This window comes from Bos taurus, chromosome 18, assembly GCF_002263795.3.
Source record: "Bos taurus isolate L1 Dominette 01449 registration number 42190680 breed Hereford chromosome 18, ARS-UCD2.0, whole genome shotgun sequence".
In the NCBI taxonomy this organism is placed as follows: Eukaryota; Metazoa; Chordata; class Mammalia; order Artiodactyla; family Bovidae; genus Bos; species Bos taurus.
This window is the reverse complement of record NC_037345.1, coordinates 27,597,951-27,610,416: the sequence shown is the minus strand read 5'-3', so window position 1 is coordinate 27,610,416 and position 12,466 is coordinate 27,597,951. Positions and strand designations below refer to the sequence as shown.

At 39.3% G+C, this 12,466-nt stretch overlaps 1 pseudogene; it reads left to right on the top strand.

The window, feature by feature from the left end:
- Positions 1 to 2,912: 2,912 nt before the first annotated feature.
- The window catches only part of LOC132342818 (craniofacial development protein 2-like), a 48,212-nt pseudogene continuing 38,658 nt past the window's right edge, over positions 2,913 to 12,466 (top strand).

Sequence of the window (12,466 nt, the reverse complement as noted above, 5' to 3'; positions counted from 1 at the left end):
CCATGTCCAAGATCAGAAAAACCCCAGTAAGGTGGTAGGCACTGGAGCGGCTGTGAGGAGATACCCCACATCCAAGAGCAAAGGAGGAGCCCCAGCAAGATGGTAGCAGGGGCAAATTCGCGTTTAGAATCAAACCCCATTCCCAGCAGAGATGCTCAGAGGGCTCAAACCTTGTGTGCACCAGGATGCAGGGACCCCAGAGACTGAAACAGAACTGTGTTTGAGTGCCTTCTGTGGCGGTTCGGGTCGGCAGTGGTCTGCCGCAGGGACACGGACTCTGTGTGTGGGTGTGGCATAAGTCCTCTTGCAGGAGGTCGCCATTAACCCCACCATAGAGCTGCCAGAACTTACACAGGACTGGGAAATAGATTCTTGGAGGGCACAACAGACCCTTGGGCACCAGGACGCAGGAAAAAAGAATAGTGACCCCACGAGACTCGCCTGTGGGTGTCCAGGAGTCTCCAGTGAAAGTGTGGGTCAGTGATGGCCTGCTGCAGAGTTGGGGCATGGACTGTAGCAGTACAGGCATGGGATCTTTTGAGGGAGGTCACCATTATCTTCATTACATCCACCATACAGGAGACAGGGATCAAGACCATCCCCATGGAAAAGAAATGCAAAAAAGCAAAATGGCTGTCTGGGGAGGCCTTACGAATAGCTGTGAAAAGAAGAGAAGCAAAAAGCAAAGGAGAAAAGGAAAGATATAACATCTGAATGCAGAGTTCCAAAGAATAGCAAGAAGAGATAAGAAAGCCTTCTTCAGCGATCAATGCAAAGAAATAGAGGAAAAAACATAATGGGAAAGACTAGAGATCTCTTCAAGAAAATTAGAGATACCAGGGAATATTTCATGCAAAGATGGGCTCGATAAAGGACAGAAAAGATATGGACCTAACAGAAGCAGAAGATATCAAGAAGAGGTGGCAAGAATACACAGAAGAACTGTACAAAAACGAACTTCATGTCCCAGATAATTATGATGGTGTGATCATTCACCTAGAGCCAGACATCCTAGAATGTGAAGTGGGCCTTAGGAAGCATCACTACAAACAAAGCTAGTGGAAGTGATGAAATTTCAGTTGAATTTCAAGTCCTGAAAGACGATGCTGTGAAAGTACTGCACTCAATATGCCAGCAAATTTGGAAAACTCAGCAGTGGCCACAGGACTGGAAAAGGTCAGTTTTCATTCCGATCCCAAAGAAAGGCGATGCCAAAGAATGCTCAAACTACCACACAATTGCACTCATCTCACACGCTAGTAAAGTAATGCTCAAAATTCTCCAAGCCAGGCTTCAGCAATACGTGAAGCGTGAACTTCCTGATGTTCAAGCTGGTTTTAGAAAAGGCAGAGGAACCAGAGATCGAATTGCCAACATCCGCTGGATCATGGAAAAAGCAAGAGAGTTCCAGAAAAACATCTATTTCTGCTTTATTGACTATGCCAAAGCTTTTGACTGTGTGGATCACAATAAACTGTGGGAAATTCTGAAGGAGATGGGAATACCAGACCACCTGATCTGCCTCTTGAAAAATTTGTATGCAGGTCAGGAAGCAACAGTTAGAACTGGACATGGAACAACAGACTGGTTCCAAATAGGAAAAGGAGTACATCAAGGCTGTATATTGTCACCCTGCTTATTTAACTTCTATGCAGAGTACATCATGAGAAACACTGGACTGGAAGAAACACAAGCTGGAATCAAGATTGCCAGGAAAAATATGAATAACCTCAGATATGCACATGCCACCACCCTTATGACAGAAAGTGAAGAGGAACTCAAAAGCCTCTTGATGAAAGTGAAAGAGGAGAGTGAAAAAGTTGGCTTAAAACTCAACATTCAGAAAACAAAGATCATGGCATCTGGTCCCATCACTTCATGGGAAATAGATGGGGAAACAGTGGAAATAGTGTCAGACTTTATTTTTGGGGGCTCCAAAATCACTGCAGATGGTGACTGCAGCCATGAAATTAAAAGACGCTTACTCTTTGGAAGGAAAGCTATGTCCAACCTAGATAGCATATTCAAAAGCAGAGACATTACTTTGCCAACAAAGGTCCATCTAGTCAAGGCTATGGTTTTTCCAGTGGTCATGTATGGATGTGAGAGTTGGACTGTGAAGAAGGCTGAGCACCAAAGAATTGATGCTTTTGAGCTGTGGTGTTGGAGAAGACTCTTGAGAGTCCCTTGGACTGCAAGGAGATCCAACCAGTCCATTATGAAGGAGATCAGCCCTGGGATTTCTTTGGAAGCAATGATGCTAAAGTTGGAACTTCAGCACTTTGGCCACCTCATGCAAAGAGTTGACTCATTGGAAAAGACTCTGATGCTGGGAGGAATTGGGGGCAGGAGGAGAAGGGGACGACAGAGGATGAGATGGCTGGATGGCATCACTGACTCGATGGACGTGAGTCTGAGTGAACTCCAGGAGTTGGTGATGGACAGGGAGGCCTGGCGTGCTGTGATTCATGGGATCACAAAGAGTCGGACACAACTGAGGGACTGAACTGAACTGAACTGATAGCAGGGAGGGAACACAGCTCTACCTATCAACAGAAAATTGGATTAAAGATTTACTGAGCATGGCCCTGCCCATCAGAACAAGACCCAGTATCCCTTCAGTCAGTCTATCCCATCAGGAACTTTCACAAGCCTCTTATCCATCTCCATCAAAGGGCAGACAGACTGAAAACCACTATCACAGAAAAGTAACCAATGTGATATCATGTACCACAGCCTTGTCTAATTCAATGAAACTATAAGCCATGCTGTGTAGGGCCACCCAAGATGGATGGGTCATGGTGGAGAGTTCTGACTGAATGTGGTCCACTGGACAAGGGAATGACAAATCAATTCAGTATTCCTGCCTTTAGAACCCCATGAACAGTATGAAAAGGCAAAAAGATAGGACACTGAAAGATGAACTCCCCAGGTCACTAGGTGTCCAGTATGCTACTGGAGATCAGTGGAGAAATAACTCCAGAGGAATGAAGGTATGGAGCCAAAGCAAAATCAACAGCCAGTTGTAGATGGGACTGGTGATAGAAGCAAGGTCCAATGCTGTAAAGAGCAATATTGCATAGGAACCTGGAATGCTAGGTCCATGAATCAAAGCAAATTGGAAGTGATCAAACAGAAGATGACAAGAGTGAACGTTGACATTTTAGGAATCAGTGAACTAAAATGGACTGGAATGGGGGAATTTAACTCAGATGACCATTATATCTACTACTGTGGGCAAGAATCCTTTAGAAGAAATGCAGTGGACATCATTTACTGTCTGAGCCACCAGGGAAGACTATAGTCAACAAAAGAATCCTAAATACAGTATTTTGATGCAGTCTCAAAAACGACAGAATGATCTCTGTTAATCTCCAAAGCAAACCATTCAATATCATGGTAATCCAAGTCTGTGCCCTGACCAGTAACACTGAAGAAGCTGAAGTTTAATGGTTCTATGAAGACATACAAGACATTCTAGAATTAACAGCCAAAAAAATGTCCTTTTCATTAGAGGGGACTGGAATGCAAAAGTAGGAAGTCAAGAAACACCTGGAGTAATAGGCAAATTTGGCCTTGGAATATGGAATGAAGCAGGGCAAAGACTAACAGCGTTCTGCCAAGAAAATGCACTGGTCATAGCAAACACCCTTTTCCAACAACACAAGAGAAGATTCTACACATGGACATCACCAATGGTCAACACCGACATGAGGTCGATTATATTCTTTGCAGCCAAAAATGGAGAAGCTCTATACAATGAGCAAAAAGAAGACCAGAGCTGACTGTGGCTCAGATCATGAACTCCTTAATGCCAAAGTAAGACTTAAATCGAAGAAAGTGGGGAAAACCACTAGACCATTCAGGTATGACCTAAATCAAATCCCTTATGATTATTCAGTGGAAGTGAGAACTAGATTTAAGGGACTAGATCTGATAGAGGGCCTGATGAACTATGGACAGAGGTTTGTGACACTGTACAGGAGACAGGAATCAAGACCATGCCCAAGGAAAAGAAATGCAAAAAAGCAAAATGGCTCTCTTAAGAGGCCTTACAAATAGCTGTGAAAAGAAGAGAGCCAGAAGGCTAAGGAGAAAAGGAAAGATACACCCATTTGAATGCAGAGTTCCAAAGAATAGCAAGAAGAGATAAGAAAGCCTTCCTCAGTAATCAGTGCAAAGAAATAGAGGAAAACAATAGAATGGGAAAGACTAGAGATCTCTTCAAGAAAATTAGCGATACCAAGGGAACATTTCATGCAAAGATGGGCTCAATAAAGGACTGCAATGATATGGACTTAACAGATCAGATCAGATCAGATCAGTCGCTCAGTCGTGTCCGACCCTTTGCGACCCCATGAATCGCAGGACGCCAGGCCTCCCTGTCCATCACCAACTCCCGGAGTTCACTCAGACTCCTGTCCATTGAGTCAGTGATGCCATCCAGCCATCTCATCCTCTGTTGTCCCCTTCTCCTCCTGCCCCCAATCCCTCCCAGCATCAGGGTCTTTTCCAATGAATCAACTCTTCCCATGAGGTGACCAAAGTACTGGAATTTCAGCTTTAGCATCATTCCTTCCAAAGAAATCCCAGGGCTGATCTCCTTCAAATGGACTAGTTGGATCTCCTTGCAGTCCAAGGGACTCTCAAGAGTCTTCTCCAACACCAAAGCTCAACATTCAGAAAACAAAGATCATGGCATCCAGTCACATCACTTCATGGGAAATGGATGAGGAAACAGTGGAAACAGTGTCAGACTTTGTTTTTCTGGGCTCCAAAATCACTACAGATGGTGACTGCAGCCATGAAATTAAAAGACGCTTACTCCTTAGAAGGAAAGTTATGACCAACCTAGATAGCATATTCAAAAGTAGAGACATTACTTTGCCAACAAAGGTTCATCTAGTCAAGGCTATGGTTTTTCCTGTGGTCATGTATGGATGAGAGAATTGGACTGTGAAGAAGGCTGAGTGCCGAAGAATTGATGCTTTTGAACTGTGGTGTTGGAGAAGACTCTTGAGAGTCCCTTGGACTGCAAGAAGATCCAACCAGTCCATTCTGATGGACCTAACAGAAGCAGATATTAAGAAGAGGTCACAAGAATACACAGAAGAACTGTAAAAAAAGACCTTCACAACCCAGATAATCACAATGGTGTGATCACTCATCTAGAGCCAGACATCCTGGAATGGGAAGTCAAGTGGGCCTTAGGAAGAATCACTATGAACAAAGCTAGTGGTGGTGATGGAATTCCAGTTGAGCTATTTCAATCCTAAAAGATGATGCTGTGAAAATGCTGCACTCAAAATGCCAGAAAATTTGGAAAACTCAGCAGTGGCTACAGGACTGGAAAAGATGAGTTTTCATTCCAATTCCTAAGAAAGACAATAACAAAGAATGCTCAAACTACTGCACAATTGCACTCATCTCACACGCTAGTAAAGTAATGCTCAAAATTCTCCAAGCCAGTCTTCAATAACACGTGAACAGTGAACTTCCAGATGTTCAAGCTGGTTTTAGAAAAGGCAGAGGAACCAGAGATCAAATTGCCAACATCTGCCGGATCATCAAAAAAGCACGAGAGTTCTAGAAAAACATCTATTTCTGCTTTATTGACTATGCCAAAGCCTTTGACTGTGTGGATCACAATACACTGTGGAAAATTCTGAAAGAGATGGGAATGCTGACAACTTCAGGAAGCAACAGTTAGAACTGGACATGGAACAACAGGCTGGTTCCAAATAGGAAAAGGAGTACATCAAGGCTGTATATTGTCACCATGCTTATTTAACGTATATGCAGCGTACATCATGAGAAACGCTGGGATGGATGAAGCCCAAGGTGGATTCAAGTTTCCTGGGAGAACTATCAATAACCTCAGATATGCAGATGAAACCACCCTTATGGCAGAAAGTGAAGAAGAGCTAAAGAGCCTCTTGATGAAAGTAAAAGAGGAGAGTGAAAAAATTGGCTTAAAGCTCAACATTCAGAAAACAAAGATCATGCATTTGGTCCCATCACTTCATGGGAAATAGATGGAGAAACAATGGAAACTGTGGCAGACTTTATTTTTTGTGGCTCCAATATACTGCAGATGGTGACTGCAGCCATGAAATTAAAAGACGGTTACTCCTTGGAAGAAAAGTTATGACCAACATAGACAGCATATTAAAAGGCAGAGACATTACTTTGCCAACAAAGGTTCATCTAGTCAAGGCTATGGTTTTTCCAGTAGTCATGCGTGGATGTGAGAGTTGAACTATAAAGAAAGCTGAGCACTGAAGAATTGATGTTTTTGAACTGTGGTGTTGGAGAAGACTCTTGAGAGTCCCTTGGACTGCAAGGAGATCCAACCAGTTCATCTAAAGGAGATTAGTCCTGGGTGTTCATTGGAAGGACTGATGCTGAAGCTTAAACTCCAATACTTTGGCCACCTGGTATGAAGAGCTGACTTATTTTAAAAGTCCCTGATGCTGGGAAAGATTGAAGGCAGGAGGAGAAGGGGATGACAGAGGATGAGATGGTTGGATGGCATCACAGACTCAATGGACATGAGTTTAAGTAAAGTCCGTGAGATAGTGATGGACAGCGTGGCCTGGTGTGCTGCAGTCCATGGGGCTGCAAAGAGTCATACACAACTAGCTACTAAACAGAATTGAACCATCCCTTTTGAGCATACCATCATTTTTTCTTTTGCACCTGTACAGATACAGACATATTCTCATTTCTAATCTTGTCTATAAATTCACAAAATGTACCATTTCTTTCTGTCTTATGGCCCTAAGAACATTTTGACTATATATCTTCTTCCTTTCCTCCTCCCTGGATATTCAACTATCTTGCTGACCAAGACTGTTCTTGCCAACTAAGAAAATCTCATCGACTTTATGGATTTAAATTGTTTTATTTCCACTAGGAAGATAGGATATACATTTCACACATTATCACATGAAAACCACTTTACAAAATATATTTCCTACATGTACATATTTCCTACATGTATATATTTCCTACATAAGTTTAAAATTTTATTTTAAAATATTACATTTTTCTTTTGATCTAAATCATAATGCAAATTCAACTTTTGTTTGGGTTTTTTTTTTTTTTTGGTACTCTATATCTACAAATTAATTTTTTCTCTCTGCATACCCATATAAGTATGTTGGTAAATTTAATGGTTTCATAGCTTCAGTATTAAGTATTTCAAAGTATGATCAAATAGCACAAGTGTAGTTGTTGTATTACATCATACAACAGAGCCCTTGGTACAGACCTTGAGATGATTCCCTGGAGTATGAAATAATGATAACTTCTGATTGCATGATGTGATAGACATCAACAATGATTTATTTTATAGAGAAAAACAATATTACATTGGTTGTTACAAGTTCAGAGGTAAAAGGATGGCATTTTAAGTATGGCAATATATTTCCAGTTTATAGACATGAACTCTACTGACAGTCAATACCTAAACTGTCATCCACTCATCACTGAACTGCAATGTGTGGGAGACTGAGAGTCAAGGATGAAACTCAAGTTAAAACAGAGTGAGCCATGCTCAGTGGCCACGGAGCTACTCTCTCTTCAGCACCCTTAAGTGTTTGTGAGGTGAGAACAACTTTAAAAGTTCTCTCTTGTTCTGGAGTTCAATTTCAAGTTGTTTGTGACTGAAGTGATATTATGCATGCCTTTCATCAGAGTTATTATCAAGCAATATAAAAAGTTTCTTTGCAGAGGTTTAATTTGTTGACTTGAATAAATTCTTTAAAATACTTCAAAAACTCTTAATTTGTAAGATAATGATACTTTGTATTTAACATGCCATTAATGATAAAAATTATTTTGCTCTCAAAAATTTACTAATACACTTATCACATGTGGCTTTGCACTCCATCATCCTTATATAGAAACTTTTAAACATTTTTGTAAAGTCTATATTAATTTATCGGGTTTTGCTCACTGTCACAACCTTCACTCTAGTTCAGTGACCATTACATAGAAGTCATTCATTAAATAGTTGCTGAGTAACATTCTTTAACAAAAATTGTAGCAGTGGTTTCTTAGGTAATTCTCCAAGGCAATAGAAATAAAAGCTGAAGTAAACAAATGAGATCTATTAAAACTTATAAGCTTTTGCACAGCAACTACTACTACTACAAAGTCACTTCAGTCGTGTCCGACTCTGTGCAACCCCATAGATGGCAGCCCACCAGGCTCCCCCGTCCCTGGGATTCTCCAGGCAAGAACACTGGAGTGGGTTGCCATTTCCTTTTCCAATGCATGAAAGTGAAAAGTGAAAGTGAAGTCGCTCAGTCGTGTCTGACTCTTTAGCGACCCCATGGACTGTAGACTACCAGGCTCCTCCATCCATGGGATTTTCCAGGCAAGAGTACTGGAGTGGGGCGTAATTGCCTTCTCCATTGCACGGCAAAGGAAACCATAAACAAAGTGAAAAGACAATCCAAGAGTGGGATTAAATATTTGCAGATAATGCAACCGAAAAAGTATTAATTTCCAAAAAAAAAAAAAAATAGCTCACATAACTCAATATCAAAAACAGGCAAATAGTCCAATCACAAAATGGTTTTAAGACTTAAATACACATTCCAAAGAAGACATACAGAGGGCCAATAGGCATATGAAAATGTATTCAAAATCATTATTAGGGAAATGCAAATCAAAACTACAATGAGGTATTATCACACACTAGCCAGAATGGCCATCATCAAAAAAGTCCACAAATAACAACGGTTGGGGAGGGTGTGGAGAAAAGGGAATGATCCTATGATGTTGGTGGGAATGTAAACTGGCACAGCCATTATGGAAAATAGTATGGAGTTTCTTTAAAAAACTAAAAATAGAGTTGCCATATGATCCAGCAATCCCATTCCTGGGCAAATATCCAGAGAAAACTCTTATTCAAAAAGATACATGCAACCAATATTCATAGCCGCACTGCTTACAGTGAAGTAATCTTAATGTTCACAGACCAACAAATAGATAAAGAAGATGTGGTATATAGATATATACAGTGGAATATTACTCAGCCATTAAAAAGAATGAAGTATTACCATTTGCAGCTACATGGATGGACACAGAGATTATAATACAAAGTGAAGTATATTAGACCAAAAGATAAATGCCATATGACATCATTTGTATGTGGAATCTAAAAAAATGATACAAATAATCTTATTTGCAGAAACAGACTCACAGACATAGAAAGCAAACTTACCATTACCAAAGGGGAAAGCGACAGGGGGAGATAAATTAAGAGTTTGGGATTAACAGATACAAACTACTATATATAAAATAGATAAACAACAAGGTTCTGCTTATAGCACAGAAAACTATATTCACTATCTTACAATAAACTATAATGGAAAAGAATCTGAAAAAATATACATACATATTCATATATACATATAATCATTTTGCTGTACATTAGAAACTAATAAAACATTGTGAATCAACTATATTTTAATTAAAAAATGAATAAACAGTGAATGAAGCAATAAATTTTGAAAAATTGTAAAGATTCTTCTAACATCTCCTCCCTTTTCTCCCTCATTTCTCCCTTCCTTTCTTTAATACTATTAATGGGTTAGTTAGAAGTGGGGGGAGTTGGAGCAGAAAAGGGGAAAAAAAAGAAAACTAACCATTTTCAATAATTGTTATATACAAAATATTATTTTTATATTTTAATATGGGGGCTATTAACTCTGACAATAGTATGAGAACTCTATCTCCAAAATGTAGTAAATGTAAAAAAGTACATCCACACATTTGACAACAGAAGTATCAGTGAAACCCTGAAGCACAGGAGGCAGAACTGGCTTGTCAAACCAGAATAACAACTAAGGAGGAAGAACAATTCCTGTATAAAGGGAATAAAACATGAAGAAAATACACACACACACACACACATTCATACACATTAATTCAAGGTTATTTGATGAATCAGAATATGTTTCTCTGATGAGATATTTAGATAAAGATGGATTTACTTGAACTAATATAAAAAATCCCATTAATTCAGAAATAAACAGAGACTGTAAAAAAAAAAATTTTTTTTTTCATTCAGGGAGAAAAGGAAGCATGGTGTAAGGCAAAGATCTTTGGATTCTAGACTCAGAATCTGAGTTCAGCCCCAACTTTCTCATTTACAAACCACATGACATGGCTCAGCCTACCTTCCAAGGCTTAATATATAACAATACTACACAATTTTTTCCATATTGAAGGTTCGCTGTGGGAAAGTTTTCTTCCAGGAAATTCAGTTCTGTTTTGAATGTGTGTGTGTGAGAGAGAGAGAGACAGAGAGAGAGAGAAATATCTAATAAGTGGATATGGATTTCCCTTGGTGTTATTGCTGGTTACAATGGGAAGTAAAGAGGAAAAAACAGAGATAAAGAAAATGTTCAGCATCCACAGGATGCCTTGCTGGTAAATGCAAGTTTTAAGTGTACAGATGGAGCGCCTACTGACAAATGTGATCTTTCCAATATTTATTTTGAAACTCAACATTGCAGTACTTAAAAATCCTGAAAAATTTATTCCTTGAAAACATAAGCATTTAAAACAAATATGTCTCTTGCTTCACTGATGGCTCAATAGCCTCAATGTTATAATTGCTTTTAAGTGCCAAGGAAGTTGGAGAAATAAAAGATAAAATCACAGTGACTGCTTCCCTTGTGAAAAGACATTCTTTTTAGTAATTTGGTAAACAAAGACGCTTATATAATCCTGTTCATCTGCAAAAAATACTTTATGACAAAGATGTCTCTGTGACAAGAATTAATTAAGATCAACCATCTGGTTTGAGGAGTTTTTCTCTAAAATAAAAAGAAAAAAGTATTCTTTAATTGTTTTTTAAAAAGCAACATTCATTAAAGATAGAAAAGTAAATAATATTATTTTAATTTAGGCAGAAATGTGTGCATACGTTTAGGAAAGATCTGGGATAAAACTAAATGACTATATCTAACTATCTGTCACATGTGGCTTATATTGTCATTGTTACAACTTTTAGTCTTTCAAATGGAATATTTGTGGCTTTGAAAAATTTGGCATTTAGGATTTATCTTTTATCCTTCTCCTCTCCAAACCCTACACAAAAGTAAGCTTACAGAGTCCTCTGTCTTTTCTATCATTTTGATATCTTTCCTGAATTCTACTGATAGTTTCAAAGAATCATTGAACAACCTGCATTGTCATGAAGTTCTTCTATGTCCTTAATTTTAAGTCTTCATTACACTGCTACCTTGTTCTAATCCTATTAGTAAAGAAAAATATTTCTTTTAGAATGATGGTTGACGCTGGCCTGGTGTTGCGTATATGCTAATATTGAATATATTAATACTTTTGGACAATGTTTATTGTTACAAACAGGTAATAGTAAAGTAATAGGTTCCAAAACCCAAATTCTTTCTAATCCATCAAATAGACCTGGGCATTTTTCAGGTCTCTATGTGTCATTTACTAGTAACATGGCCTTGGATTATTTTATAGGACAGTTAAAAATGAATTCCTATATCATCTCTTATGGTAATCTTGGTGTTTATAAAATATTTAGCACAGGTAATAGCAAATAGGAAAAGGAGTATGTCAAGGCTGTATATTGTCACCCTGCTTATTTAACTTATATGCAGAGTACATCATGAGAAATGCTGGGCTGATGGAAGCACAAGCTGGAATCAAGATTGCCAGGAGAAATATCAATAACCTCAGATATGCAGATGACACCATCCTTATGGCAGAAAGTGAAGTAGAACTAAAGAGCCTCTTGATGAAAGTGAAAGAGGAGAGTGAAAAAAGTTGGCTTAAAGCTCAACATTCAGAAAACAAAGATCATGGCATCCAGTCCCATCACTTCATGGTAAATAGATGGGGAAATAGTGGGAACAGTGGCTTTATTTTTTGGGGCTCAAAAATCACTGCAGATGGTGGCTGCAGCAATGAAATTAAAAGACGCTGACTCCTTGGAAGGAAAGTTATGACCAACCTAGACAGTATTTTAAAAAGCAGAGACATTACTTTGTCAACAAAGGCCCGTCTAATAAACACTATGGTTTTTTCAGTGGTCATGTATGGATGTGAGAGTTGGACTATAAAGAGAGCTGAGCACCGAAGAATTGATGCCTTTGAACTGTGGTGTTGGAGAAGATTCTTGAGAGTCCCTTGGACTGGAAGGAGATCCAACCAGTCCATCCTAAAGGAGATCAATCCTGAGTGTTCATTGAAAGGACTGATGTTGAAGCTGAAACTCCAATACTTTGGCCACCTGATGTAAAGAGCTGACTCATTTGAAAATACCCTGATGCTGGGAAAGTTTGAGGGCAGGAGGAGAAGGGGACGACAGAGGATGAGATGGTTGGATGGCATCACCAACTCAATGGACATGGATTTGGGTAGACTCCGGGAGTTGGTGATGGACAGGGAGGCCTGGTGTGCTGTGGTTCATGGG